The following is a 14179-nucleotide window of genomic DNA, read 5'->3' on the forward strand; positions in this document are numbered from 1 at the left end:
TTAGACTCGGATACAGTTTCTGAGGCTATAAGGCCATTGGTCGAGACCGACCCGTCAATTAAAGTGAAATTTATAATAGCGAAAGTTCAGTCAAGGTTCAACTATACCAATAGTTACCGAAAGGCTTGGTTGGCAAAGCAAAAGTCCATAGCCAAAGTTTTCGGTGGTTGGGAGGATTCTTACCAACCTTTGCCATAGTGGCTCTCAGTCATGGCTCAGAAGATGCCTGGTTCAATTGTCTAAATAGAGTCACGACCCCTGTACAATGGGAGTGAGGAGGTGAATAGTGACAGAATACTTTACCGCGTATTTGGGAGTTTCAATCCATGCATTAGGGCATTCAGGCATTGCAAGCTTCTAGTTCAGGTTGACGGGATACACCTATACGAAAAATACAAAGGTACACTTCTGGTTGGTGTTGCACAAGATGGAAACCAGAACATTGTGCCTATCACTTTTGCCTTGGTGATGGGGGGAGACAGCTGATGCGTGGCACTTCTTTCTCAGGAATCTTGGAATGCATATTGTTCGAAGAGACAGTGTGGGTATTCTCAAACTGACATGAGTCAATCCGAGCAGTAGTAAATCATTCCGATGGTGACTGAAAACCTTCAAGAGCATGATGGATGTTTTGTACAAGGCACATCGGTAGCAACTTCTTAAGGGCATTCAAAATTCCGCACTTGCAAAAACTTGTGTCAACATAGGGTATTCAAAGACGATGGAGGAGTTCAACATCAACTATAAGAGGTTGGAAGAGTGACGCGAGGCATATGCCAGGTGGTGTGATGCCATTGGACTTAGACACAGGGTAATGGCATTCGACGAGGGACATCGATGGGGACATATGACCACGAACCTTGTCGAGTGCATTAATTCAGTGTTGAAGGGTGCCTAAAACCTACCTGTGTTGATGCCCATTCGAGCAATATATCATCGGTTAAATGAACTTTTTACACGGAAGAGTACCGAGACTCACGAATGCAAGTGTGCTGGATTTACTTACTTCGTATTTCAACATCGGATAAAAGTAAATATGCAACGGGCTGGGAATATAATTGTGTACCGGTTTGATAGATGAAATGAGGTCTTTGAGGTGTGCAAAATGACTAGTAGAAAGGTGTTGGTTTTTTATCTTGTGCGATGAACGTGTGACGGTAGGCACTTTTAGGTGGAATGACTACCATGTCACCATGTTATTGCTTGTTGTGCTACCAGCGTCTCGATTGGCAATTGTATGAGCATGACGTGTACAAGATGATAGAGGTTCCTAAGGTCTATAGATTTGAGTTCACACCATTAGGTGATCCAAAGACATGAACTACTTATGAGGGACCCACATTGGTCACTAATCCCACCTTGAGGCGAACGTCGAAAGGTCGTCCCAAATTGACCTGATACCTGAATGAAATGGACTCACATGACATGTGTCGTCCTCGGATATGCCATTTCTGTGGTGCTCAGGGTCATAGTCAGAGTTTATGTCCTCAGCGTGTTAGACCAAGTGGTGCTGGTGACGATGGTGGTCCCTAGATCTTTGTTAGTCTTTGTGTTTGTCAGTTAATGTTTTTTATATTCGTCGTGTTTGTATTTTTAAATTTGGGTTTATCCATTTATGTTTTTGATGTTCGTCATGTTTGTATTTTTAAATTTGGATTAATACATTGATGTTTTTTTATGTTTTTAACGTTAGGTTAATATACTACCTTTGTGAGGTAAACATACAAAAGATTAACTAAGATTTACATTCACTTAATTCTGAAACCATATGTAAAAATTCGCATTGATAAAGATACAAAAGATTAACTACAAATTATATTAACTTAATTCTTAAACTTAAACCTAAACATACTAAACCCTTGCTCACTTCTTTCGAACTAACCAATTCAGTCCCTTGCCCATCATGCCCTGACCGAACCGCGATGGAGTAAACCTATCAGGTGGATTTCGTTCTGTCCGTAGGTCATACGGGTGACCCCGAACTGAGTCATCGAAAACCAGAGTGGTTGACCCACCTACCTCTGCCGGAGCAGATGCACCGGAGTTGTACTCGTCAACGACCTCGAATCCCACTTGCAGCTCGATGAAACCACTGTCACATGATGCCCACCCTGACGTGTGGTCGGAAGCAGGACCCCGTATACCATAGGCCATATCTACTGATGCCCATGTGGGTCAGCGACTTTGACAGTGAAGGCATAGTGATAAAATACTTCGCTAATATTTATTTATTAAAATATTTATTTTTGCAATATTTAATAATAATATATTTTATTAATATTTAAATTATTTATTAAATGTACAGAAAAATAACCCCATTATAACAAAAAAAATTAAAAAAATATATTTACATTTATATAAAATAAAATATAATTATATTAGATAAATAAAAAATTTATTCAAAAATTTTCATAAAATACAAAAAAATACTAAAATAACAATACTATATTTTTATATGATACTAAAAAATAACAAAAATTTAAAAATATAAATACATAAAAAATAAAATTTATCAACTTTCATATATTGGATGATTCAAATAATTGATAATATGATCTTCGGGTGACGTATAATTACGTACCATTTTTAATAATTACAAATTAATAATTTTTTTCTTTCAACACACTACTCACACTACTACTACCAACACATTGCTAATACTAACACTCTCTTCTTTTTTTTTCGGTGAGATTATTTTTCCACAATCTCTTCTTTTTCTTCTGCTAACAATTAACACAAAAGCAGCCTCACTATCATGCATGAAATAGGTCACAAGGCAGCTTAATTTATAGAGCTTGTTTTGTAGCTGGTTACCGGGGTCCTAGTCCATATGAAAAATAATTTCTGCATGTGTCCAATTTTAATTTTGAGGTTTTAGTTGGCAATATGAGTAGAGTGACAAGAATGTCTACAATGTTCAAAATAGTTTACAAAAAATACAATGCAAAATTTTTGCAAGATAAGTCTAGTTAATGTGTTTGCCAGTTTCAAAAAATCTAGAATTTTTGTACTAATTCCTCAATCTTATTTCTCATCATTTAGAATACTTTCCTCAAAGAGTCTCACTTGCTAGGTTTGAAGACATTTTAAAACATACTAGTAAAGAATACAAAGATAGAAGAAGAGAAAGAAAAGGGACATTCAAATTTTATCTCTTCTAAAAAATAGTGAAGTAGCATTTGAAAAAAAGAGGTGCAAAAGTGAAAGAGAGTAATAGATTTTTTTTGTTCCACTCATTGATCCAAATGAAGGGCATAGTGAAATATACTAATGGATGTTCTTTTTCAAAGAACATCTAAGAAAACCACTTCTTCACATTTGATCTTCTTCAATCTCAAACTAATTTTATTCCTTTTTTACTATAAAATTTGAGGTAATAGTTAACTTCTAAGCTTATGATTTAATGAAGTTGGAAAGTATGTGAGGAACTTAAAGTTTAAGTACCTTTTATTAGAACAGAAAATTTAGTGCTAATTACCTTTTCTTATTATGTGAATATTTAAGGTTGTAGATGTTGCATTAGGGAGAGTGCTTATGCTTTAGTTATTTAGGGAGGTTTATAATGAAATCATCACTACACCAATTTCAATAATTAATAGCTGAAACCCTGAAAAATTAATAAATAATTAGCTAATAAATTTATTATTATTTAAAGAAAATAGAAAATTAAATTTTATAGTTTAGAGAAGTAGAAATAATTAAAAATTCGAATTTTAACACTAATTTTAAAGATTTTGTCCTAACACCGAACTAACAAGCCGAACTGATTGAACCGGATCCAAACCGAGCCTATGGCCCAATATATAAACACAAGAACTCAGTCATTCTCCCCTTTATTATTGCCTTTCACGCTGAAGCAAAGGGGGAGAAGCATCAAACCCTAACCCATTTCCACTTCAATCTTCTATCACCATAACTTTCAATCCGAAGTTCTAATTGACGATTCGTCAGCGGCCATGTGTTTGTCTCGAAATGTTTTTCAAATCCATTGGAATAAAGTGGTAAGAAACTTAAATTTCTCACCTAGTTCTCACACCTTCTAATTTCGTGTTTCTTAGTTAATGGGCATTGAGAAATTTGATGTTTTGATGTTTTAGGGTTGAATTAGTTTGAGAAAATTGTTGGGTTTTGTCCAACTAATCCGTGGATAAGGTAAGAAAATTATTAAATCTTTGTGAATTATTGAAATTTGTAACTCTATATTGATTACGGTGATGTTGTATGAATTAGATTGTGTTTCATGTTGAATTAGAATCCAATTGGTGGTTTGGAGTAAAATTCTGGTGTTTGAACATGTGGAATTGACATTTGGAGATTTAGGGCTTGTGAAGGAGAAGTTTTGAGGTGTTTCTTGGATGATGCTTAAAGAAGTAAGGCTACTTAAAGATTTTGAAAACCTGAACTTGCACGTTAGAGAGGTAGCTGGGAATATATGCTTGAATCAGTCGCATATCTCCAGTGATTTCAAGGTAGAGATTTAGAAGACTCAGCAGAATGATCAGGAGTTGTAGAAAATGTGGCAAGTAATTGAACAGAGGAAACAAGGAGAAGTTACTCAAGACAGAGAAGGAGTTTGGAGGTACAAGGGAAGGATCTATGTACCGAATATGGGACAATTGAGGCGAGATGTGTTAACAGAAGCTCACCGGAGTAAGTTTTTGATCCATCAAGGAAGTACTTAGATGTATCATGACCTGAAGGTAATATTCTAGTGGCCAGAAATGAAGAATGATGTGGCAATGCATGTTTTAAAATGTTTGACCTGTCAAAAACTAAAGATTGAACACCAGAGACCGTCCAGAACCTTACAACCTTTAGAAATTCCGTAATGGAAGTGGGAAAGTATCGCAATGGACTTCATGGCTAATTTATCGGGGACTCGGGCAGGATTTGACAGAGTATGGGTGATTTAGATCGGTTGGCAAATTTTTCCCACTTCTTGCCTATCCGGATGAACTATATCTTGGAAGAGTTAGCCCGTTTGTATATCAAAGAGATTGTAAGATTGCAAGGTGTGCCTACAACCATAGTTTCTGACAAAGATCCTCGTTTCACTTTAAGATTTTGGGGAGTATTTCAGAGAGCATTCGACACTCAATTGAGCCTAAACACTGCGTACCATCCTCAAACTAATGGTCAACCGGAGAGGACGATACAAACCCAGGAAGATATGTCGAGGGCTTGTGTACTGGACCAACCGGCAAGCTGGGATAGTTATATGCTACTTGTGGAGTTTGCGTACAATAACAGTTACCAAACGAGCATCGGAATAGCTCCGTATGAGGCTCTTTGTGGAAGAAAGTACCAATCTTCATTATGTTGGTATGAAGTTGGAGAATTAACTCTATTGGGGTCTCAGTTAGTAGCTGAAATCACAAAACTGATTAAGAAAATCTGAAACATAATTTTCACTGCTTAGAGTCCCCAGAAAAGCTCGCCTATCAGAGATGAAAACCATTAGAATTCGACGAAAGTGATCGTGTATTCTTAAGGGTTATTCCAACAGCAAGAGTTGGTTGAGTGATCAAGACAAAGAAATTGAATTCTCGTTATATCGGTCCATTTCAGATTCTGAAGAGAATTAGGCCGCTGGCATGTCAAATAGCTCTACGACCGTATCTTTCGAATCTGCATGACGTATTTCATATTTCACAACTTCGGAAGTACACTTCTGATGCCAGCCATGTCTTAAAACCCGAATCACTTCAATTGAGGGAGGATTTGACGCTTCAAGTGACTCCGGTCCAAATTGATGATACCAATGTTAAGAGACTACGCGGAAAGGAAGTCCCATTGGTAAAAGTTGTGTGGAGTCGGGCTGGAATTGAAGAACACACTTGAGAGCTTGAATCATAAATAAGAAAAGATTACCTGCACCTATTTTTAGATAAATAAATCTGAATTTTAGGACAAAATTCCTAATTAGTTGGGTAGTATATAAACAACGAGAAGTTAATAAATAATTAGCTAATAAATTAATTATTATTTAAAAAATTAAAAAATTAAATTTTATAGTTTAGAGAAGTAGAAATAATAGAAAATACGAATTTGAACACAAATTTTAAAGATTTTGGCCTAAAACCGGGCCAACGAGCCAAACCAATTGGACTGGATCCATATCGGGCCCATAGCCCAACATATAAACACAAGAATTCAGCGATTCTCCTCTTCATTATTGCCTTTCATGCTGAAGCAAAGTGGGAGAAACATCAAACCTTAACCCATTTCCACTTCAATAATCTATTAACCATAACTTGCAATCCGGATCTCCGATTGACGAGCTGTCAGTGGCCATATGTTCGTGATCCTTAGTTCATAGGCATTTAAAAATTTGATGTTTTGGTATTTTAATGTTGAATTAGCTTGAGAAAATTGTTGGATTTTATTCAATTAATCCATGAATAAGGTAAAAAAACTATTAAACCTTTGTGAATTATTAAAATTTGTAACCCTATGTTAATTATGGTGATGTTATATGAATTAGATTGCATTTCATGTTGAATTAGAGTCCAATTGGTGGTTTGGAGTAAAATTCTGGTATTTGAGCTTGGAGAATTGACATTTGGAGATTTGGAGCTTATGGAGGAGAGGTTTAAAAGTGTTTCGGGATTAGGAAAGAATCGACTAAGGTATGGTTTTGATTTCTTGTAATTAATATATAATGTTGCATGAAAACTTAAGCTTGTTGCCTTAGGATAGGCTGGAATATTTGAATGGTTGGCTTTGATGGAATTGAGGTATATGTATGTATGTAACAAATTTGATAATGAAATGGTTGGACTTGATGTAATTATTATTTATATGTAGGTATGAGATGAGTATGATGTTGAATTGATTAGTATTTATGAAATTATTAAGTTTGATGGGATTTGTGGTAAGAAATTGATGAATTTATATGTTAGTATGTTGTGGAGTGATTGAAAATTATGTGAACATGATTTAGGAACTTTTAGGGCTATTTTGGTTATGAAACAATTGGTTTTGAATTGAGGGTTTTGGAAAATTGGAGGTTTAGTGTTTTTGGAAAAAAATAGATTTTTGGACCAACTTCGACAGGTCATAACCTAGCTTTCAGAACTCCAAATCTTGTAAAATTTGCTTTAAATAACAACTGGATTTCTGAAGTTTATGACGTTCGAAAAACGAACCAAAAATAATTTTTAACAAAAAAGTTATGCGCGTTCAAAATTTGGGCCTAAAAATAGGATTCTGCAGAAAGTGTTAAAAACCAGAAAATCTGGTATGCCTACATATGCACGCTATTGTGCGCACGCATGGAACAGAGCGAAGTGGAGACTCATGCGTATGCACACCTAGGATTTTGCAAGTTGTGTGCATGCACACTATGATGCGTACACACATACTGGAAAATTTGTCTGGTGCGTACATACACACACTATGATGCGTATGCACAGACTGGGATTTTCATCTGGTGCGTGCATACGCACACCACCATCTGTACTCACGATACCCTGTTTGATACATAAAAACTTTGTTTTTAACCATTCGACCCTTTTTGTGACCTTCCAAAATCATTGTTTTGTTGAAAATTCACAATTTTTGAACTATCAATCATTCCTCTATCTTTTCAAACCACGGAAAACTCTATTTAAGATTCGAAGGCTAGGTTTAAGACTACAGAATATGAGTAAGTGTATAACTCACTTGATGAGGTATTCAACATGATGAATGAGACATAATTGAGAATAATGTTGACATTGATGAAATATGATTGAATATTCACATGACTTATGTAATTGAAATTATTTGAGACACGAGTTTTTTTGGGTAAAAGCAGTGACTTGTCACCACTTGCTCCAAGTTGAGGCACGATACTCTGCTGACCTTCTGTTGCAAGATGTGATCGGGTACTTTAACTCCCGGTTAGCTACCAGGACATGTTGGGTTGGCTATATAACCGAAATATGAGACTCATCAGACATAGGACATGCATTCATCATGTGAATTTGTATGTTTTGCTTGAGTGTGCATTGTTTAGTTTGCCTAACTGCTTAGCCATGTTTATCTGCTATTTAATTATCTTACTTGTTGTACCTGTACTCTATTTGTGTTTTCTTTGTTTACTTTGTATGAGTATGTATCTCTGAGAGACACTCTTTTGGTGGTGGCATAATGAGGGTTGTTCCATCGGTGATTAGCAGCTTTGGAGGAGATGAAAGGTGAAGAGTTAGGTTAGAAACTAGAATCCCTTAGATAGATTACCGAAACTTCTGGTTTAGAATAAGTTTTAAGTTTGAATATGAGGGTCATAGTTCTAGGAATGTCTTTGACTTTTCTGGGACCTTATATATTACGTATGCTGGCACCATTTCCATGCTGAGAACCCTTCGATTCTCATCCATACATATATTGTTGTTTTTCAGATGCAGGATGTGAGGCACCCGTTGAGCATACTGGAGGCTCTGTTAAAGCGAAGATCTACTTTGGGCTTTGTGTTTTGTACTATGCATTTGTATATATGTATATAGATCTCCACCTTGTGTATACTTGTATTTTGTCCGTTGACCTAGAGAAATAGGATTTATATTCTGTATTTTGGTAAACACACTTTGGGTTATATATATGTATATATATACTCTGGCCGGCCTTAACTTCGCAAGTCAAGTCTGGAGTTTGATATCTGTGTTTTGGAACTCTGATATGTACATTACGTTTTCCAGCTCTCATTGATCTTGTCCATTCTTCTTACGCTTATTATATTTATATACATATTTTGTTTTTAGAAGTTGTAATATCTCGCCACCTTTGATTTATGACTTAAGCATAAAACTCTGTGTGGTAGGGTGTTACAATAGCTATTTTTAGGGAATTCGCAATTGCAATCATATTAGGTGTTGTCTAAATGAATTAGGAATGGTTTTTAACAACCTGAACCAACTTTTGTGGTAGATTCGTTTTGCGACAGATCTATTTTATGACGAATTTGATTTATGACGACTAAAAGTTGTTACTAAATAGGTATTTTAAATCATCCATTCTTTTACGCTATTTGCAACCCTTGCTAAACTCTAATTGGACTAAAAAACCAATTTTTATTTTGCAGCAGTTATATCATAAATTCATAATCCGCTTTCTTAGACCATTTGTGATGGTTCAATTAACGGTCAGAAATTTCTTTCTTCTAATTATTTGTTGGCTTTTCTATTCTTTTTTATGAGTTCATTGGATATTTATGTGTGTGTGCGTGTAGTCACAATTATAAACATGTTCCGATAACTATAGTATATATACAAGTGTAGCGAAATTTGATCTTTATATATTTTTTTTCAAAAGATTTGGTCGTTCAAAATTTTTTTAAAAAAATCACTTAACATAAAATTATCAAATTTTAAGAATGAAAATGTTTTATTTTTAAATAATGCTTGATAAAAGTTACATCAAAATCTGATATCTAAAGTCATTTTTTAGAATATATATTTAATATCTATTTTTTTGTATTTTTAAATATTTTGGGAGCTTATTTATTATTAACATCTTTGGAGTTATTTTTGTCACAGACTTAAACTTTTGGATACTATTTTAATAGTTTACACACACATATATTGTTAGATTCTAGGAGTTGAATTTGTTTTCTTGTATTTTTTAGTAATTAAAGTTAATAAGGAGTTGAATTTATGTTAAAATTATGTAAATTTGGGATGAACTCTTGCTTCTTGCTATCATTTTCAATAATTTTATATTATTTTAAATGATTCAAAAAGAAAAAGAGCAGATTGACTAGCCTGTCAACCCTCCTGCCCTTTTGGCGGAACGATTTAAGAAGTCTAAGTCGTATTAGTTTGGTAGAGCGGGCTGAGCGGCTTTTTTTGGCGTGTGCTTTGGCAGAGCAGGTAGTCCACTTTCCCACCCTATATATACCTCATAATTATACTTTTAATTGGTGTAACAATACACTTATTCATAATTTGTTACCATATATACTCTATATATAATTAAATAGAATTCAATCTTAGAATTTATGTCCCAGATAGTTCGAACTCATAGTTGTCATTGTAGGTTAGGATTGCCAAAAGAAGATGGTCTTACTTGTGATTAAGTCAATGCACTTGCCAAGGAATTCAGCTTTGCCTTTAATTAGATAATCATCTCTTAATACTTTTCTATTTGCACTCCAGGACTCGACTACTATGTAGTATGACCAAAGAATTGGGTAGGACATGGCCCAAAATTTTCAACATGAACTCGTCCTAAGTATTTATTTCAAAGCCTTGTACAAACATATCTTCTTGTGATAGCTCCGAGGAGGATTGATCCTAACTCTTGATATTCATAATTACATCCTACAAACATTCAAGATTTTTATTATAGTGCTTTTAGATCTAGCCATATAAATGTAACACCCTAACTATCAGAAATCATGCTTCCGGCTGCGCTACTCTGATAGCAAGGAGTATTACGACTACTTTACATACTAAGTATTAGAATAGGAGCCTGTAACTCGATACTGTATCGCTGATTTCTTTGAAAACTGAAAATAGATACTTTATTTTAAGAAAATTACAAGCAGGCATAGATTCATATACAAGACTCCTTATATAATAATTCAATATAATATACGTATAAAACATACAATTCCTATCCCTCTTACAAACTTGTAATAACATTGACGAGGGGAGAAAATAATCTAATTAATACAACAACATATAAACCAAACACAGTATAACTCTTCTTAATGCTTCTTCATCTGGTTCCTGAAAAGGTAAAGCTGTAGGGGGTGAGAACCTAACCACACGGTCTCACCACGGAGTTTCAAAGTTGTGATAAGAAGATATTCAATAAGAAAATTGTTTTCAGATTCTATGATTATCATTGCCTTATGAACCTTTTTAAAATCCAATAGCTAATCGTTCAAAACCTTTTCAAAGAAACAATATTTAATATTTTCAGAAATCCAAAGTCTTTCCTTTCTCATAAGCAAATCTCAATCAGAAACCAACCATGCAATCAAACAACACAGTCTTTCATTCAGTACCAAAGTCCATTTTCAAATGTAACACGCCATGACAAACACAGGCAAGACAGACAAGGAAAGCACAAGTAGGAAGCAGTTACAGCAAATAGTTCAAGTAGCAGTTAAGAACGGTTTAGCAATTAGGCAAACTAAAACAAGTTCAAACCCAAGCAAAGCATACAAATGCATATAATGTATGCCTGTCCTATGGCTGATAAGGCTCATCTGTCGGTTATCCAGCCAACCCGACAAGTCTGAATTGTCCTTAGACTGTCCCCCGATGTGCATCCCCGAGAGTCTATGCATAGCTTTTTCTCAAATAATCAATATTGCTCAATGGGAGTAACATTCCCGGGAATTTATATAGTGCCAAGTCACACTTACGTCGTAGGGTCAATAGAGTATCGAGTTTTCAACCTGGTACACGTGGTGGCAAGCCACGACACTTAATCCAGGGAACCTCATATCTCAGATATTTCAAATTCATAAGCCATATAAATAATTCAAAGATCATATCTCAACATTCTCAACATCATAATCATTCATCAATCCAAATCTCATTTCCAAATTCATTCAAAAACCATATTTCAGGGAAAATCCTCATCAATCCTCATCATCCTTCTTTCCATCCCGTTCATTAACAATCCCAATTCAAACCATAATTCTTTCTTTGATAAATAAATCAATCTTAAAATATAGAATATTTAAAAACAAATCTTTTTAATTAATTACTTCAAATAAAACTTCTAATTTTATAAAATTTCGGTAGCATTTCCTTTAAAACTCGGACTGCCACCCTTTTCAGGTCCCATCCAAACATTTCTTAAATCCTTTCTCAATCATTTCCATATCTCAATCACTTTCCAAAATCCAACCAATTCCAGTATCAAAGTATTTTCAAATCAGACCAATTCCAATAATAAAACTCTTTTTAAAGTCAAACCAGCTCAAGTATTAAATTATTTATAAAATCAGACCGACTCAAAGTCAAACCACTTTAACTTCAAACCAAGAAAAATCACTTTTCATAATAATCAAGTAAATGACTTTCCAAATCCATTTCTTATCAACAACCGTACTTCACTCAAGTAATCAAACACCCAATAATTCAGTCCAACAAACCATCATATCCACAAGACAAATATAATCACAAAAATACATCTTTTTGCATCAATATCTATTTATCACAACTCTGTAATGTAAATTAGATTTTAAGAAAAACCTACCTCAATAAGTCGAAACTATAGACCAAACACGTCACCGGAACTCTTTTTCTCTCGGCCCGACATTGGTAACAATCGCAATCACAGCTCCATGGTGTTCGCACCCATAGCAGTAACTTAAATTCACCAACGTGCAGCAACCGGACCTTGATCCTAAAGCATTAACGTCACAGAGTCTTAACATATAATAGAACAACGACGAATGACAGAGTTCGAAATTGAAAAAAAGAATAGCTTACCGTACTAAAGAGGAGCGACTAAACCGAGCAGCCGCCATGACAACAATACTCGCTACAATTAACGGCTCAGAGCAAAGGCGGCAGTAGTGGAATGGTAGCTCTGACAGCGGCGTACGACAGAGCAACTCGCGATAAACAATCCCTGGCACAAACAACCTCAGCAACAACTCTTATAGTAACCAGGATTTTGACCGACAATAAGAGAAAACCATAACAGGGCTAGGGTTTACCAAGAAGGTGGCGGCTCCAACGGCAGTTTCTGGCGACCAGAGGTACGGCGGTTGAATTTTCATCGATGGGCTTCTCCTTCCTCGCACATGCTCTCTGCTCTCAGACGATAGCACAGCGACCCAACAGTGGCGGCGGCGCTTCAGTGGCGCGACGACTCCTCTCCCTGCACCGGTGATGATGGCGATTCGGGATAAGGGCGACGGTGGCAGCAACAGCGTCTGGAGGTGGCGACGTGTTTCTCTGCTCCCTCAACTCTACACACTCTCTCTCTTCCTCGAATCTCCCTCCTGACAGTACAGCGGCGGCGACGGTGGCAGTGATGCCCACCGGCGCCGTCTCCCTCTCTTCCCCCTTCTGCTCTCCCTCTTTTCTTTTCCCGTTTTCTCCCTTTTCTTTCTGCCATTTCTTTCTTTCTCTATGCCTGCTGCGTATGTGTTTGGGGAAAATGGGGAATAGGGTGAGTGTTAATGAGTGGCGGTGAGTGTGGGTAAAGATTAGGGTAAAATTAAGGTTAGGGTTTGTGTATAAAATTGGAGATTTTGGCATTAATTTGGATTTGGTTAATTTTAATTAAATTAGGGTATAGAGTGTTAATTTAAAATTTAATTTAATCCTCAAAATTATTTTAAAATATTATTTGTTGTATTAAAATACTAATTGATTTGAAATCAAATTCTTTAATTGAATTTATAAGATAATAAGATTTATTTTCTTTATTCCTAAAACTTGAAGTATTAAATCATAAAAATATCAATTATTTGAATTAAATTACATAAAAATTCTTGTCATTCCATAACTACTAATTTTGTAATTTAAATATAAAAAATAATTCAATAATTATAAAATTAGGTAAAATTCTAATTAATTATCAAAATCTGATTTAATTTTTTATTTAATTAGCTTTAATAAAATAATTTCTAAAAATAGAATTTCTAATGAATAAATGAATTGAAATTAATTCATAATAAAATTTATTTAAAAAGTCAGGATCTTACAATAAATACAAGAGAAAATGAACATAGTTATAAAACAATACTTACACCAGTAGACTGTGCATCATCATGGTATAAGAGATATCATTTCTCTCATGAACCATGTTCCGAATCTCTCCTTTATTAATGTGTTCTCTCTAAAATCGTGCTTGTTAACAATATTGATATTGACAGAATTATATACCTAGTAAATGAAGAATACAAAAATAAAGAAATATCTAAAACAACATTAAAATTGATTACCTCTGCTTCTATTAGACTTGTCAACATTTTTTAACCCCTTGGGTGAGTGCACTACTACATCAAGCTATTCGTAATATTTTTTATCCATTTTTCTTATTTTGCCATCATAATTAAATATTCTTAGAAACTAATTTCATGCATTCAACCATGAAACTAAAGACGACAATGCAAAAAATATTACTTTTGGCTTCACAAAGAAATCCTTAATAGAGAGGATAATAATATATTATATGCAATCAATTCATGCATTGGAAACTTTCACAGTTCCGTATATACTTA

General features: G+C 34.8%; 1 long non-coding RNA gene across 1 annotated transcript; it reads right to left on the bottom strand.

The window, feature by feature from the left end:
- Window positions 1-9990: 9990 nt before the first annotated feature.
- Window positions 9991-12728, bottom strand: LOC110276210 (uncharacterized). The gene is made up of 4 exons (XR_002368751.2): window positions 12665-12728; window positions 12435-12576; window positions 12199-12348; window positions 9991-10712 (listed from the first exon to the last, which is right to left on the bottom strand). It is a non-coding gene; the product is annotated as an uncharacterized LOC110276210 (long non-coding RNA).
- Window positions 12729-14179: the final 1451 nt, after the last annotated feature.

Source organism: Arachis duranensis, chromosome 10 (genome assembly GCF_000817695.3).
Source record: "Arachis duranensis cultivar V14167 chromosome 10, aradu.V14167.gnm2.J7QH, whole genome shotgun sequence".
In the NCBI taxonomy this organism is placed as follows: Eukaryota; Viridiplantae; Streptophyta; class Magnoliopsida; order Fabales; family Fabaceae; genus Arachis; species Arachis duranensis.